The sequence below is a fragment of the Anser anser genome (assembly GCF_964211835.1).
Source record: "Anser anser genome assembly, contig: HAP1_SCAFFOLD_413, whole genome shotgun sequence".
In the NCBI taxonomy this organism is placed as follows: domain Eukaryota; kingdom Metazoa; phylum Chordata; class Aves; order Anseriformes; family Anatidae; genus Anser; species Anser anser.
In genome coordinates, this window is record NW_028153485.1 from 1 (window position 1) to 16,176 (window position 16,176).

The 16,176-nt window shown below is 34.5% G+C and overlaps 1 long non-coding RNA gene across 1 annotated transcript; it reads left to right on the forward strand.

Annotated features, from left to right (window-relative positions):
* Nucleotides 1-4,732: 4,732 nt before the first annotated feature.
* LOC310892079 lies at nucleotides 4,733-16,019 on the forward strand. Its single transcript, XR_014577863.1, has 3 exons — nucleotides 4,733-5,235; nucleotides 7,290-7,373; nucleotides 15,503-16,019. It is a non-coding gene; the product is annotated as an uncharacterized lncRNA (long non-coding RNA).
* The last annotated feature ends 157 nt before the right edge of the window (nucleotides 16,020-16,176 follow it).

A 16,176-nucleotide genomic window follows, 5' to 3' on the forward strand; every position in this document is an offset into this window, starting at 1 on the left:
CTAAGTAGGAAATGCTCTACCAAGATATGTTGGGGAAAAGAATTCACATGAGTTCCACAGTGATGTGCAAGAGAGCGATGTCCCTTGTCACGTCTCCATTGAAAAACAGTGCCCAAGGAATGTGATATAAATGACTCAGTATTCTTGATCCCAAACATTCTGCAAATAAAAGTTCCTGCTTCATCACAATTCCCCTAAATGGTTAAGAAGGAAGACATTTTAAAACATAATGATAAAGCTTCTTAGCTTTTCAGCATTTTGGTTTTAGTTTCAAGGTTTTCATGAAAAAAAAAAAAGTGATAACTGTTCAGCTTTTCATTTAGTTATTGAAAATCTTGGAGATTATTTTTTTTCCCCAACGCAAAATCCTTCAAAATTCAAGCTGCATGTCAAGTATTACTTACTGTGAGTGCCAACAAGATATTTCCTTCTCTTTTTTAATTGGGTAACACAGATAATTACTGTTGTCTGCAGAATCATGTTTGATTGGCAGCTTGAATGTAAACGGAAACCATAATTTCAGATGATATTGTATAAACATTTGGAGTAGGGATGTGCAAGCAGTGAAACATCAACCAAAGGAAATTTATAAGGAAGATAATAAAAGTTACCTGTGTTTCATGGCTATCTAATCTCTGATAACAGTTCTTTAAAGATACATGGATTCCTGCCAAATACCCACAATTCTTTCCAAAAATGCTTTTGGCACAGTATTCATCAGAGAAATCAGAAATGCACTGGAAATTACACAAAAAAAAACATGAAAAACACATGTCAAAGTAAAGTAGTCTTTGGATACACTTTAAAGCACTTCTAGATTAAGTCTATAAAAAGTTAAGGAAAGAGAGACATAATCCATAGTACAGAAGTATAAGAACAAGAAGATGCTAGAGCTAAGCTTAAGAATGTCTTAAAATTCTGTATACAAATTAATTTCAGAAGTACTAGGATTATTCATAGAAGAGACCTGTATTAGGTCATGAATATAATATATCAGTTTTCATAGTTGCACTCCAGAATTGTCTCTCCAAGTTTCCTTCATTTCTCTATCCTTTTTGATCTTAAACAAGAAAGAAAAGAACAGAGTGTGTTACATGTCAACACCCAGGGTCAAAAGACAAGGTACTTGGAACTAGAGAGGGAGGAGGAGATTAAATCCTGATTTTCCCCTCAAATTTTATCCAGGACATGAAAAACAACAATGTAAGAAGACAATAGAAGGGATGAATATCTGCCTGAAACACTTATTAAGTAAACTTATATCCTTACTTTATTTTTTATTTATTTTTTTTAACCTAGTGCTTTACTAAGTTAACATGGAAATTGCTGCACTCCAGATTCCCAGACCTTTGTTTGAATGCTCATATTTCATTTAATGAAGACATTTGGTGAATGTTCAGAATTGCCATTGACTCATATTAAGTCCTTCTGAACAATTCTAACATCTTCAACGTGTCCAAGAAACAGTAAAAAAGCTGAGTTCTTATTGAGAAGAAATTTGAAAACTGTCCTAATAATGAATTAGTTATATGATCTGTTGTTTCCACCAGAAGAGCCTAGTTAATGCTCTTTTTAAAGTTTACTCTCAGTTTGGTTGGAAATGGTTTGTTTATGAAACTGACTTCTCTAAATCATGTATTTGAAGAAAAGAGAAAAGTAATTTACCATTCAAATAACTTCAAAACATATTTCTACCCTAACAACATTTTTAAATATCATAAAATGAAATATAATCACAATTCAAAAGAAAGTCTTGTTTTTGCTGAAGTTTTGTTTTTCTAAGAGAAGAACACAGTTGTAAAATAACAGACATGGAAGTAGCAGTTTTCAGTGGTAATCACTAATAGCTGAGAATAAACGTTTTTGCTAATTTTCTTTTATTTATGCTTCTATATAATTCAAAATTCTGTCTGATTGTTACAAAGAATTGTTCTTCCAGAGCCAAGAAATTTTGCACCTACATGTAGCGACACCCATGTTCTAGAATATCATGCATTGTCTCTTGAAAGACATTCTGGGAACAATGGCATCTGGCAGTAAATGATGTAAAACATGACTTCACATGGTCATTCAGCCATTGAAGGCTGTTTGTTACTTTGAATTGCAATTGCAGTACTGAATGTTTTCCATTCGTGAAATTTTTGAGAAGCTGAGGTACCGCAGAATTGCATGATTTGTCCCTTGTGCCCTCTTTCCCTTGAGCCTGGCTCAACAGTTCTACTATCTGAACTGAAGCCTTTGATTTATTCACAAAGCAGGCAGCTCTCATATTGAATTATTCTCTCTGGCCTGTAATGCTTGCTTGTGATTTGGTATAATTTGTACACATACACACACACAAAGCTAAAACCAACCAAATGAATAAAACTGCAGTTTTCTTATGTGTAAATGATCAGTTGACTTTGTAATAAATCTTTTTACATATATAAAACTGCAAGAACATATATACCTTTGATAGCTGTACATTAAAATTAAATTTTTCACATATTACAAGTGCAGTTATATAAGGTTTACTTCTGAAAACAAAAACCTTGACTTTGTTATAATTCAGTGCAGTCTGATCACACAGTCCTTATTTTAAAGTTTGCGTCATGTACAATTTTTTCTTGGATAATTATTTTGCTACAGATAGGTTTATCTCCTGATTTTGTAAATTTAAGACACCATGTAGCTCTAAGTTTTTCAGTTCAATGCATATTTTTGATGCAGCAATCTAGAGTGCATTGCTTGGAATTGAATTAAAATGTGAATATATGGAAAAAACAAACTGATTTATTAAAGAACAACAATTACATTACATAATGACTCAGCCAAGCAACAGAATTTAATGTGATATATCTACTAAGAAGTGAATCTGTTTTCATGACTGGAGGGAGACAGCTCAGCAGGAGGAGGAAACACATGGGAATAGCTTGCTAGCAACAGTCATCAGCAGCTGGTGCTCTGCATCTAGGGAGGCTATAGAGGGGATTCCTAGTAGAACGTGCAGGATAGAACCATGACTATCAAATCCAAAGAATACCTGCTGAGCATAGTCATACAGGGAAATCTCAGACCTAAAGAGCACTACCCTTCCTTTGAGGACTTTTCTCTTTAAAAGTCTTAAGCATATCACAGGCTTTATAGTTCTGCCCTGCTCTTCCATTCCCCAATGAGATGGGTGTCCAATTGCCAGCAGCGTGTCTGGTCAGAGATTTGGATATCGCTGTGTGCCAATTAATTGTTTAAAAATGAAGCACTGAAAAGTAAATTAAATTCCAGCCTGTCACACTATTATAGTCACCTACAGGCCATAATTTTGCTGTCTTTGCAAAAAGCTTGTTACTGGTTTATTAAGCATTAGAAAGAATTAAAGCACAAAAGAAAAATTTTAATGTATTAATGTTTGGAAAAAAAAAACACTCTGCTATATAAACAATACTTAATACATAATTTGTACATTAGCTTGTGTTCGTATTGGTATATGCTCTCTGATCCAATCATAGCTGATGCTCATATCAGGAACAGATATATCCTCAATATGAATGTTATACTTCTTTCCATGAACATTCTTATCTGTAAGGTATCTCAGAACTCTTCTTACCCACAGATAGTAATACAGATTGGACTGGAGCTGACTTTCTTTGTGATACAGCAAAGGCCCTTTGGAGAGGCTAAGTGACATCATATTACTCAGCATAATAAATATCAGCTGTAAGGTGAGTTGACTGGTACTGACACTACTATAAATAAAAGGTGGAAAAATTAGTGAACCTTGCAGTGTATGAAAGGGGAAATCTTTGGAATGCAAAGTTAGACCTTGTTACCTGGCAAGAAGACTCAGGGCTGATAAACGTATATAAGTTTTACAGCTATGGGAACAGGCCAGTTGCATACTTGCAGATTTATTAGCTGATAAACAGTAATCTTGAGCAACGCTGTCTATTAAAAGTAGACATGAAGAAATTAAATATCATATCATTGAAACCTTTGTGTCTTGTTTAAAATATTCTACAGAAGAGAAATTAGAATTTTAGTTAGTCTCAGATGCTTTATCTTACATTCCTATACATTTGCTTCTACTTCTTATTTTATCAAAGGAAATGGATTTTCTTTGTTGAGGATTTAATCCATGATAAAAGCAAAGAACACATTTGGAAACTATACTTGATTTTTCCTCTAGGAAGCCTCCAAGATCAGACATCCTCTGTACAAATCACTGTATACAAGATATGACTTTTATATGACTATGAGTTCTGCCTACCCCTGTTACCAAAAAGCATAATAATTTAATTAAAGATTTTGTCTTGGAAATATGAAGACTTCAATTAGAAACCATGAAGTAAAACAATGCAAACATTTAGTTTATATGCATATCTCTATTTGCAAACTCATAAACATTTGCAATGAAAAGAAAAACAAAGCTAATGTTTCAAGACACTCTGCATATTATAAGGCAAGATTTGGCTTGCTGGCTGGCTAATCTAGTGATTTGAGCTGTTTCTTGGTTAAGTGTATTTGCAAATATCAATCTGAAATTAAATTCATTTCATTGTATTTGATGACAACTCAGTTTTTCATTTAACTGTTCTATTAGGAAATTTACTTATTGGAATAGTCACAGGAGTTAACTTAAAGGAAGACAAAACACGTTTATGGTCTGTAATTATCTAAATAGGACTTATATTGGAACATTATTTCAATTTGCAGACAAAAGCATAACGTCAAATGGTTGAAGGTGGAAGGCAGGAAAGTGCAAAGTGGAAATAAGATGCAATATTAGATGATCAGAACAATTAACTACTGCAAAAATTTACCAAGGAAAACAATGTTTTTGTCATAACTTGGAGTCTTTCAATCAAAATGGGTTCCCAAAAGATATTTTTTCATTTAACTCTATGGGTTATTTTTTGCTACAGGAAAACCAAATGAAAATCTTTGGTCTAAAATTTTCTGTCTAAGAAGTCAGACAAGATGAATATAATGATACCTTTAAAGCACATTAGTGTATTCATTTGGCCTCCTATAATTTGAACGGATGTTAACAGGATTTTTAGGTTGTTGTTCTGGGGTTTTTATTATTATTATTTATTTCTGTTTCTATTTTGCAGCATATTCCAGGTCTGAAAATGAATGTCACATTTGTGACATTGATAGAGGCAACATTCAAACACCATCATTTTCTTTGCTGTAATCACTCAGACACCTTTCAGTAAGAGGTTTCCACCTTCTTCCTTGCTGCTGTATCAGACACAGGTAATCTGTAAATAACAGTGACTGGCTACAATACAGTTTGTCCTTATAACAAAAAAGAGACAGCTGACAAAAGGAGGAGGGGGAAAATTCTGCCCACTCAATGGCAGTTTGGGGTTATGTCTGTGTTAAATTATCATTTCAATTTACCATGTGATTGTAACATTTATTGCAAATTAAAGCATTCATTTTGTAGTAGCATTTTGACACCTTAGTGAGGGAACCATAATAGTCTATGACAGAGCAATCGACAGCTTTCATTACTGAGTGGCTCCTCCTTACAAGAGGAATAATATTCAAACTGGTAGAGCCATCAGCTTTGAATAACTATGGAAGAAATGGTGGGGGAGACAACGTCAAAGGTTTACGGCTGAAACGTGGACCTTTTCCTGCCCACTTCCAACTCTTAGCACGTGATTCAGATGGGAAGACAGCAAACATGAAAAATATTCTTCCCTGTGCTAGGCAGGCCAACCAGCAGCAGAGGCAATAAGACCTGGCAAAGTGGCACAGGGGTTTACTTGTTTATTTAGACCAGTCTTAGGACTCCCAAGTGCAGTGATATCTAATCCAATAGGCTGTCCATCAAGAAAATACTGTTCTTAATAAAACCAGTGTTAATGCAAATATCCCTGCTAAAGAAGGTAAGAAGTATTGAGGAAATGTGTTTTTTTTTTGTTTGTTTGTTTGTTTTTGTTGTTGGTGGTATTTTTTAAGTTTTTTTTTGTTGTTTGTTTGTCTTTCATCTGATTCTTTGATTCATATTGCTGCTTCAATGACAGTAATAAGTTTTGGGTTTCTTTGTAATTTTCGTAGGGAAACAATTCATTTAGCTACATTCATCACAGCACATTGCAGTTTAGTGTTGTGGAGAAGGGACCTCTGAAGATCACCTAGTCCAACCCCCCTGCCGAGCAGGATCACCTAGAGCACATTGCACAGGATGGCATCCAGGCAGGTTTTGAATATCTCCAGAGAATGAGACTCCACAACCTCTCTAGGCAATTTGTTCTAACTAGTTCAGTTGTGCATTTCTGTACTATCCATTCTTTCTAAAAAAAATACTGTTATTTATGTAAAACAGCTATTCTAAAGAAACAAACAGTATATTGTGTAATACACCAAAGCCAGTTCTATTTTGAGTCAAGTCACCTATGCTGTTTGTTTATTAACTTTGTCAATTACATTTATTAATTAGGAACTTAGCATGTTATGAACAACGAAATGGTTGAAGTGATCAGTTTTGAATATTAAATACATAACTCAGAAACAGATGGTGACTGTTGAAAATCATATATAAATAAAATATAAAATAACTTAGTAATTAGAAAACATTTCCATATAAATTCCTTTGCCAACATGCCAGCAAATCTGCCATCTATAGACTTACTTAGAATGAGTTTTCTTTAAAAGACATTTATAATTATATAGTACTAAGACTTAATGCTGACTTGCTCTACTTTCAGCTGAAGAAACTGCAAAAAGACATCAAAGTCCATAGAAATCTTTCTGTCTTAGATGTATTAGGAAAAATCATTAATTAGGTACTGTGCAGGTTGATGACATGAGAAGCCAAGACTTAGATGTACAGTTCCTGAAGCAGCACTTCCTATAAAACAGGATATACCACAATGTAAAAAGACTACAAACATAGGCAAAATTAAGGCACTTATTAATAGAAAATATATTTTATTTTTTACAAGCAATATATATGACCAATGCTGTTGTGTTGAAATAAAACACTCTCCATTGTTATTCTAAGTCAGGCTCTTTCAATGGCATAGAACCACTAGTTTTCAACTTCTTTGTCCTTCTGCATTTCTCTGCACTAATCTTTTCCCTGATGCAGCACCAGTGAAGTCAGCAGAGTTTTGGCAGGGATATATTGAGCTCATTACCTTTGAAAACAGTGCTTTGACATTTTAAAACTTAATTTGCAAGGTATTATGTCTTTCTCAAGTTTCTTAGCAATATTTCCACTAACACCTGAATATACACAAGAGTGTTTGTTGTTGTTGTTGTTTTGTTTGATTGTTTGTTTGTTTTCCTGAGTAAAGAACAAGAAGAAAAAGAAACTCTCCTCTTTGGATCAACAGTCCCCACCAAGAAATCAGCTAGATCATTCAAACCCACTCAGCCAGGTAGATCAATTAGGTGTTACAAACTAACATTTCCTTTTAAAAAGATAACTAGTTCTTTAATTCTGCAAATCCACTGGACACATATACCCAGCATGTCAAAATACAAAAATACATGAAAAGCAAGAAAATCATTTTAGAGTCACATACTTCCAGCTAAGTTCATGGTTGACTGATTTTTTTATTTTATTTTTATTTTTTCTACTATTAAAAGTGAGAAGACAACAGTGGGAAGTGGACAACAGTGGTTTGTTCTGAAAACTAACCATCATCTTATATTTATCACATCACAAAACCCCTTTAGGACAAACAGGTAGACTAGATTACTTCTGTACAGTTCCTGAATCATCTGATCAGTATAATGAGGGGTATGACTTGCATTTATAGGTATCAGACCTACATTTCGCCCTCACATGTAACAAAGTATTTTTTTTCTGCCATTATTCCTTCTCTCCAGCAAAATGTACCAAATAACCCTAATAATTCTACATTTCAAGATATGTGCCAAATCGAAGAACATACAAAGATGATCATGGGAAACAGAAAGCCTATCTTATGAGAGCACTCTTGAGCATAACTTCTGATGTTGAGAGGAACTACAATTGTTATCTATAAATATATTAGGGTGTACTAATCATTACTAGGCAGTTTGTTGAATTTCTGAAGGGAGCTGAATAATGTATTCCCTTCAGGAGCAAAGTGCTCCACTCAGTGACTTTGGAGGTTTTGATTCTTACTGTCTGAACAAAAAGAGAAAGAGGAAGAAATCCTACTAAAACTGGGAGCCACTCTTTTTAATATGTCTTAAATAAATTTTAAATATAAATGGAATTCTTCTTCCTTCACACATAGATACGTCAGCAACTTTTCTAGGTACTTCTAATTTGAATTCAAGACTCTTATTGTTTTCAGTTATCCCCTGCAAAAGCAAGATACAATATAACTACCTGAAGTACCTGAAAGAACTTACATTTAACTGAAAAAGCTCTCTTTTCTAGAATACCAATAAGAATAAGAAAAAAGAACTTCACTGGCTGGCAGCAGTGTTGAATGCAGGATTTTGCTGTGTGGTGGTTTTACCGTGCTAGGCAGCTGAACACCACAACTGCACTCTCACTCCCCCTCCTTAGATGAGGAGGGGAAGAAGTAAAGGAAAGAACAACTCACGGGTTGAGATAAGGATGATTTAATTAAAGGGGGAAAAAAAGAAATAATTATTAAGGAAAGATTATTATTAATTAAACAATTTAACTAAACAATTTAACTAAACAATTAACAATTTAACTCAAGGGGAAAAAAAAAAGGAAAGGGGAAAAGGGAGGGGGAAAGGGAAAACTAAACAAAACAAGTAAAGGCTATGTGGAAGTGCAGAGGAAAGAAATTACTCTCCACTTCCCACAAATGAGCGATGCTTGACCACGTCCTTGAAGCAGGGCCTCAATGCACGTAGCCGGTGTTCGGGAGAGGACAGACCTTTTCACAACGAGAGCCCACCCCTCCTCTCTTCCTCCTTTTTCCCCCTTTTATTGCTGAGTGTGACATCATGTGGTATGGAATACCCCTTTGGTTGGTTTAGGTCAGCTGCCCTGTTGATGTTTCTTTTCTCACATTTTTGCCCACCCCTAGGGGGGTTAGAGAGAGTCCTGATGCTGTGCCAGCACTGCTCAGCAGCAGACACAACACTGGTGTGATACCATTGCTGTTTTAGCTACGAGTGCAGAGCACAACACTGTATGGGCTGCTGCAGGGAAAGTTAACATCCCAGCCCGACCCAGTACATACTGTCATGATAGTTTCAGGTGGTGTCCTGGCCTCAACTTTGGTAGTGAAACCACTTGTTTCATGGGCTTTTTTTAGACTCCAAAAATCAGCTGCACACTTTGTAACACATTAAGGATGACCTATTTGTGTTTCTTTAGTTTTGTTGTCCTTTAGCTTTATCTGACTTGCCTCTTACTCCATGAATGCACAAAATTTTGATCAAAGTTAACCAGTAGGTCATTGCTAAAAGAGTCATTGTTTTGTGTTAGAGCATGAGTAAAATTCAAATAATGGACTGTATGTTTCCTGAGCTGTTGTCTGTGGAGTGTGGTTGTTGAGGGAAGTGTGGAGGCTGCCAGTACCAGCAGCTGGTGTCATGTGCAGGAGGAGCAAGAGATGGTCCATACTGGGGCATTGCCTTCCTGCTGGAATTTGCTCTGACTAGGTGTTTGTTATAGTTAAACATCCCCAACAGGGTTTTAGTTGGAAGGATTTTTTTGTACCTTTACAATCACGACATTATGATATATCAAAAATATGCAGCGTGGTCGTCACTTGATACATTATTGATATTATTGTTTGTACTACACCTTTGCCTTAACCCCCCCTTCTGCAATTAGGCCCCATTACAATAGGTACTTCTCCTGGTTTCAGATGGTATAGAGTTAATTGTCTTCCTAGTAGCTGGTGTGGTGCTGTGTTTTGGATTTGGGGTAAGAAAAATGTTGATAATACACAGATATTTTAGTTGTTGCACTTACAAGTCAAAGACTTTTCAGCTTCTCACACCGCCCTGACAGTGAGGAGGGTGGGGGTGTACCAGGAGCTGGGAGAGGACAGAACCAGGACAGCTGACCCGGAATGGCCACAGGGATGTCCCATACCATGTGGCATCATGCTGAACAATAAAACTGGGTTTGGGCCAGGGAGGGTGGACTGCTGCTCTGGGTCTGGCTGGGCATCAGTCAGCAGACGGTGACCAATTGCACTGTGTCTCAATTGCTTTGTATTTTCTTTTGCCATTATTATTATTATTATTATTATGGTTATGGTTATTGCTATTATCCCTTCAATTTTTGTCTTATTAAACCATCTTTATCTCAGCCCATGACTTTTTTCCTTTTTTTTTTTTCCCCCAAATTCTCTCCCCATCCCACTGTGTGTGGGGAGAAGTGAGTGAATGTCTGTGTGGTCCTTAGCTGGCTGCTGGGTTAAACCATGACAGCACTGTATAAACATATAACTTAGTGGACCTCAAACAAAGAGAAGCTGAATAAAGAAAAACAAAAACACCCAAAAGGTGACTTTTAAAATTCCCTTACTGGTTCATTGTTCTTCATCCTAGTAATTAGCTTTTCCACAGAGCCTTACAAATTTCATTGCCTTGCTAGTTTTAAGAACTTGTTCCAGGAGTCTTAATTCTCTGGTGAAATCTTCCCTTTGAATGTTATCCTATAACACCTTGAAAAAGGTTAGTTTTAAGAACAAGTCTTGTAATTTGCAATGCTTTTTTTTTCTTTTTTCTTCTTCTTCTTCTTCTTCTTCTTCTTCTTCTTCTTTTTCTTTTTCTTTTTCTTTTTCTTTTTCTTTTTCTTTTTCTTTTTCTTTTTCTTTTTCTTTTTCTTTTTCTTTTTCTTTTTTTTTCTTTTTCTTTTTCTTTTTCTTTTTCTTTCTCTTTCTCTTTCTCTTTCTCTTTCTTTTCTTTTTCTTTTTCTTTTTCTTTTTCTTTTTCTTTTTCTTTTTCTTTTTCTTTTTCTTTTTCTTTTTCTTTTTCTTTTTCTTTTTCTTTTTCTTTTTCTTTTTCTTTTTCTTTTTTTTCTTTTTCTTTTTCTTTTTCTTTTTCTTTTTCTTTTTCTTTTTTTTTTTAAGGCATCTATTCAAATGTTTTTCTCTCTCATTACCGTTGTCCTCATCAATCTAGGTTTTCTACCTAGCTCCTCTATTTGTTACCTGATAGTCAAGACAAGAGTGAAAATAGCTTCTTGGCTATGATGACAATAACAGACATGTAACATCTCAACCATATTGAATTGCATAAGTAGCCAAATAATGCATTCCTATCCAAGTAGTCTTAAATACTGCCAAAGATTTGATTTAAACAGATTCAGGCCCATTTCTCCTTCTTTAGCAAAGTCTTTCTAAAACCAGCATTCCACGTCCTGGTAATTTTTGATTTGAAAAAATATATATCGCTGTGCAAATATCTTTCAAAAACTGCTTGACCAAAATGACTTGCAAGCAGGTTTAGGATTCATTTCACACATTCTGAAGCTATAACATTCTGACATATTAGTTCAGTTGGGTTGTGAATGGTTCACCAGTCTTCATTTTCCAGTGACTCAATGTTTATGGCATGTGCTCAATTGTTTTAAGGCATGACTAAAAAGTGTAAAACTGGTCTATGAAATCACTAGTCCAGAAAAAATTCTCTGCTCTGTTGAATTCAATAAGCAGTATGTACATTCACTTTCTTTGTCTATTACCTTTTCCTTCTTTTTTTTTTTTTTCAAACCTTTTGAGTGTTTCAGAATTGTAGGGTTGGAAGAAGTACTTACTCAGAAATACCAGCTTTATGTATGCAAACTTTATAGCACAGAAAATATATATTTTTTTTTATTTTTACACGACAACATAGATTTCTACAATAATTACAGCTTGCAAAGCAGACTGCAGAATTGTACCTACTTCCTCAAGAGCACTGAGAGAGGGAGAAAGAGGGGAAAAACAAACCCTACCCATATATTCAGCTTCCTGCAGTAAGGAAAATAAAACAGAATGGAGCACTGTAATTTGGAGTTTAGATGACAAAAATGACATTAAAAGACTGATTTCCTAGAATAGCACATGCAAAAATGTCTTTTCTTCACAAGCTTCTTCAACTGGTACATCAAGAAAGCCCACTGAAATAAATCTTCAAAATAAAATCTCCCCTTTGGATGCTAACATCTTTTTCAAATAATCTGTTTTTCTTAATGATGAGAGAGGCACAAAATTTAAGAAAATTGTCAGATGTTTATGGCCCTTTTAAAACTAATTATATTGACTGTATCCTGTTGAATTGTTTAACTGTAACCATTAGAATTAACTCATCTAGTATTCTGCCTCTGCTGAGACTTCCTGTAGTGGCAGCGGGTTTCCCTGATCATTTAGGTAACTTTTAAAGTAAGATCAAGTGAGGTGCAGAAAATTCCCTTTTTGATCTGATCCCCAGCTCTCCACGGTTGTGAGGAAGACATAACAATTCCAAAAACATAAAAGTTGTATGAGCTAAGTATTTTTTTCTAAAAAAAAAGCCTTTTGATTGTATTGAAAATGTAAAAATTGACTACATGGATAAATAGATTTTCTCCTTATGATAAGTTAAAAAAAATGAAGGCAAATACATTTTCAGCTTTGGTAGAGGTAGAAAGTGTGATGTCTAGTTTTACACAGCTCTGCTAAGCAGGTATGTATGCATGACTTGAAATGGTGTCTAATATTCCACAGATGGCAATTACTTTCAGAGGAATGGCTAGGGACTTAATTAAAAGGCTGAGAGTTAGCAAACTAAAATGCTGGAGAAGCACATGAAAAATCTATACATTATGCAAGGGACTCTACAGAACATTTAGGAAGCTAAAAGTGTCTCTTTAAAATTTGTTTTCATTTCTTCACAAAAAGTTAACTTTAAAATAAAGGTGGTGTATCCTATGTTTAAAATTATATTTTTAGCTAACTGAGCCTACTATACAACAAAGCAAAATATATTCGACTGCACAATATTGATTTTACATGAAAGCACATCAGTTAGTGAAATGCAAAAACCAATAAAGCATCACCCCTGGCCGGGATAAATATCTCTAGACACAATTTATTTTTACATTTAAACCAATTATTGGGCTTGTTGCATTTAAAAATGTGCACCATATATCCTTACAAGGACTTTTTTATTCAATCAAATCAATTGCATTGATCTCCATATTCCATATTAAACACCAATCTTAAATTAAAGCTGACACTTTTGAAGGCCATGCTACAAGTTTCTAAGAAGAAATAAATTCTGCAAGACTTTCTTTGTGTGTTTTTATGCCCAAACATGAATACAAATATTGATTACATTTTAACACACAATTTGTAAGCTATTTCAAAGCTTATTTCTTCCTAATATTTGTTCAATAATATTACAAACTTACAGAAACACAATGCTCCCTGCGTTCCCTTCTGTTGCACTGGAATACGAAAATGTAACCTTCCAGTACCTAAAGGGCCTAAGAGGGACTCTTTATCGGATAGTGGAGGACAAGGGTAATGACTTTAAACTAAGACAGTAAATTTAGATTAGATATTTGGAAGAAATTCTTTACTATGATTGTGTTGAGGCACTGGAACAGGTTGCCTGGAGAATGGCTTACAAAGACAGGTGGCAGGAATGTTAACTCAGATAGGTCATTCATGTGGACCAGGCTATTGCGTATGTAAGTGTAAGACTGATGCTAAGTATTCTCTTGGTAAAAACCTTGGACCGCTGAAGGCATTGACACAGCTCCAATTTTGTACAGAGGCTAGTCTCTATCTATCCAGCTTGCCACATCACCTCTCTATCTGGTAGGGAAACTACTACTCTGCTTGGAAGACACTTCCTGTTTCCCATCTTTTAAAGCTCTGTTGACACTGTTTGTACTTTGTAACTTCTCTCTCCCAAGAGTTTTCAATTAGCTTTAGAGGCATTATGCAACTCTCTGAAGCTTTCTAGAGTTTACACATAGTTTGCATAAAAGTGAAGTGGAAGAATCCAGACTTTAGAAATATTATCACACATTCAATATGCTCAACATCCTGTTAACACTTCTCCATCTCTTCATATTGCTATGTGCATACCTTGCAGTCAAATGAACAGCATAAGAACCAAGGAGGGAATTTCTCAAATACTCCAAATAGCTGCACATCACTACAGATTATGACTGCTTGGATTTAGGGAACATTTTTTTGGCTGAGGAAACATTCCAATGGGATAGATTAATCTATGTAAACCACACAGCTCAGCTGAAACTGCTGTTCAGCATTCTAAATTGCCACCTTTGTCTTCTTTCAGCACAAAAATGTGCATTTCTTCCTATAATAAAGATATTTTATAATAGCAATAAGGCAACTCCAGGGTGTGCGGTTATCACAAGATAATCATACCCCGGAGGGATTGCAGATACTTGGCTGTGCCTCATAACACCCCATGTGTGTGTTTGTCTCATGATAACCCTACTCTCTTTTGTATCTTATTGCCTAATTATCTTCAGCTAATGCAAAATACTAATTTTTTGTCTGAAACAATATGTGCAAGAATGCATTGCTAACAATCACTGGAGGACGTTGACAAACAATGCTGTCACTACTTTATATTCTCTTCCAGTCAGAAATTTACATAAGAAACCAAATTTGGATATTTTTCCAAAACAGTTCAAATCCTTTTAGGCAATAGCAACTAAAATATTGGAAGCAGGACAGGTAAATATCTATTAAAAATTCCATCTATATTCTTACAGTGATTTATATGGTTTTACTCACATATAACACTGAACTTCTTTATTCTGTATTTATACCTCTTTTGTATTTCTATTCTAGTACATAAAATATAGTTTGCTGATAGTTGCTTATAAACCCTAAAGCGACTCCATTTACATCACAGGACCACCCATCTGATATTTATTTGAGGAGAAATTTTTTTGTTGTTGATATTGATGTGCATATAAGAAGTAATAGCTACATTTCAGATAACATTAGGAGATGCTCAGAGAAATAGACTCTGGCCTTCACTAAAGCCGACAGAACTTTTCTTCATTGAAACAGAAACATAAGTTATAATACCTGCATTCAACCAATGCTGAAATTTGATATATGAAATACTCAGAAATAATGTCCAATAACTCCTTCTCAGTTGGAAAAAAAAAAAAAAAAAAAAAAACATAAAAATCACAATCATTCACAAGCCATTGAAAATACACAAACTAAAAATTAGTTTAAATTTTTAACTGATAGATTTATTCTGCAATTTAAATTGTGAATATTATAAAACATAGTAAAAGCTAACTTACCAAATCAAAATGGTATGTGTAAGAGAAGTGTTTTTCTCTTTTCATAAAAACTGTATACATTCAGATGTGGTTGCTGATCATATGATCTGACATATTAAGATGGCATCAAGCTGCACCAAATGTAATAGATAAAATGTTACCAATATACATAAGGATGATTAACCTATCATCGTTATACAGATTTCCTCATTTTTCATTAATAATATTACTGAATGTTTTTTATGCATGTTTCATTCACATATCAAAACACTGCATGAGTTTTAACTAAGTAAAACGTGTTTTGTTTGTTTGTTTGTTTTTCTATAGGTAGTATTAACAAAACAGAAAAGGAAACCTTTGGACTGTCCACCAGTAATGATAAGACAAATGTTTATGTTAAAAAAAAAGAAAAAAAAAAGAAAAAAGAAAAACAGTAAATCAATTGTGAGAGAAATACATTAATTTCAATGCTTATCACACATTAAAAATGCAGTCTTGGAAATCTGAAATGTAAGATTTTATGTGTGTAACACGTGTGTGTTTTATATGTATATACGCACAATAAATATTTGTTTTTTATCTTCTATTGTATAAGCTATCATTCTTATCTGTACTGCATACTCTGAAAAAAATTTTAAAAGAGTAGATCTGCAGGCTTTGGCCTCTTATCTCTGTTGTTGATAGCTATAGTTAATGAAATTGAGATTTTTAGAATATCTATTTATATGCACTGTTTTATGTAAAATGCTTTCATGTTTCCTGTCCTCCCACTCAACCAGCTCTTCTGTAAAGTACACATGTTTATCTCTCTTAACATTGCTTACAGATTTCATTTCTCAATCCTTTGATTATTTTAGATGTCCTTCTCTGAATTTTAGTTTCATGGTGCCAGTGAAAGAGAATTGCCTTAATACAGTTCTCTTCAGAAGTTGCTAGCCCTGCTGCTGTCTTGCCTGTGGCATTCCTGGCAGCACTTGATACTGTACATTATTCCTGGAAAT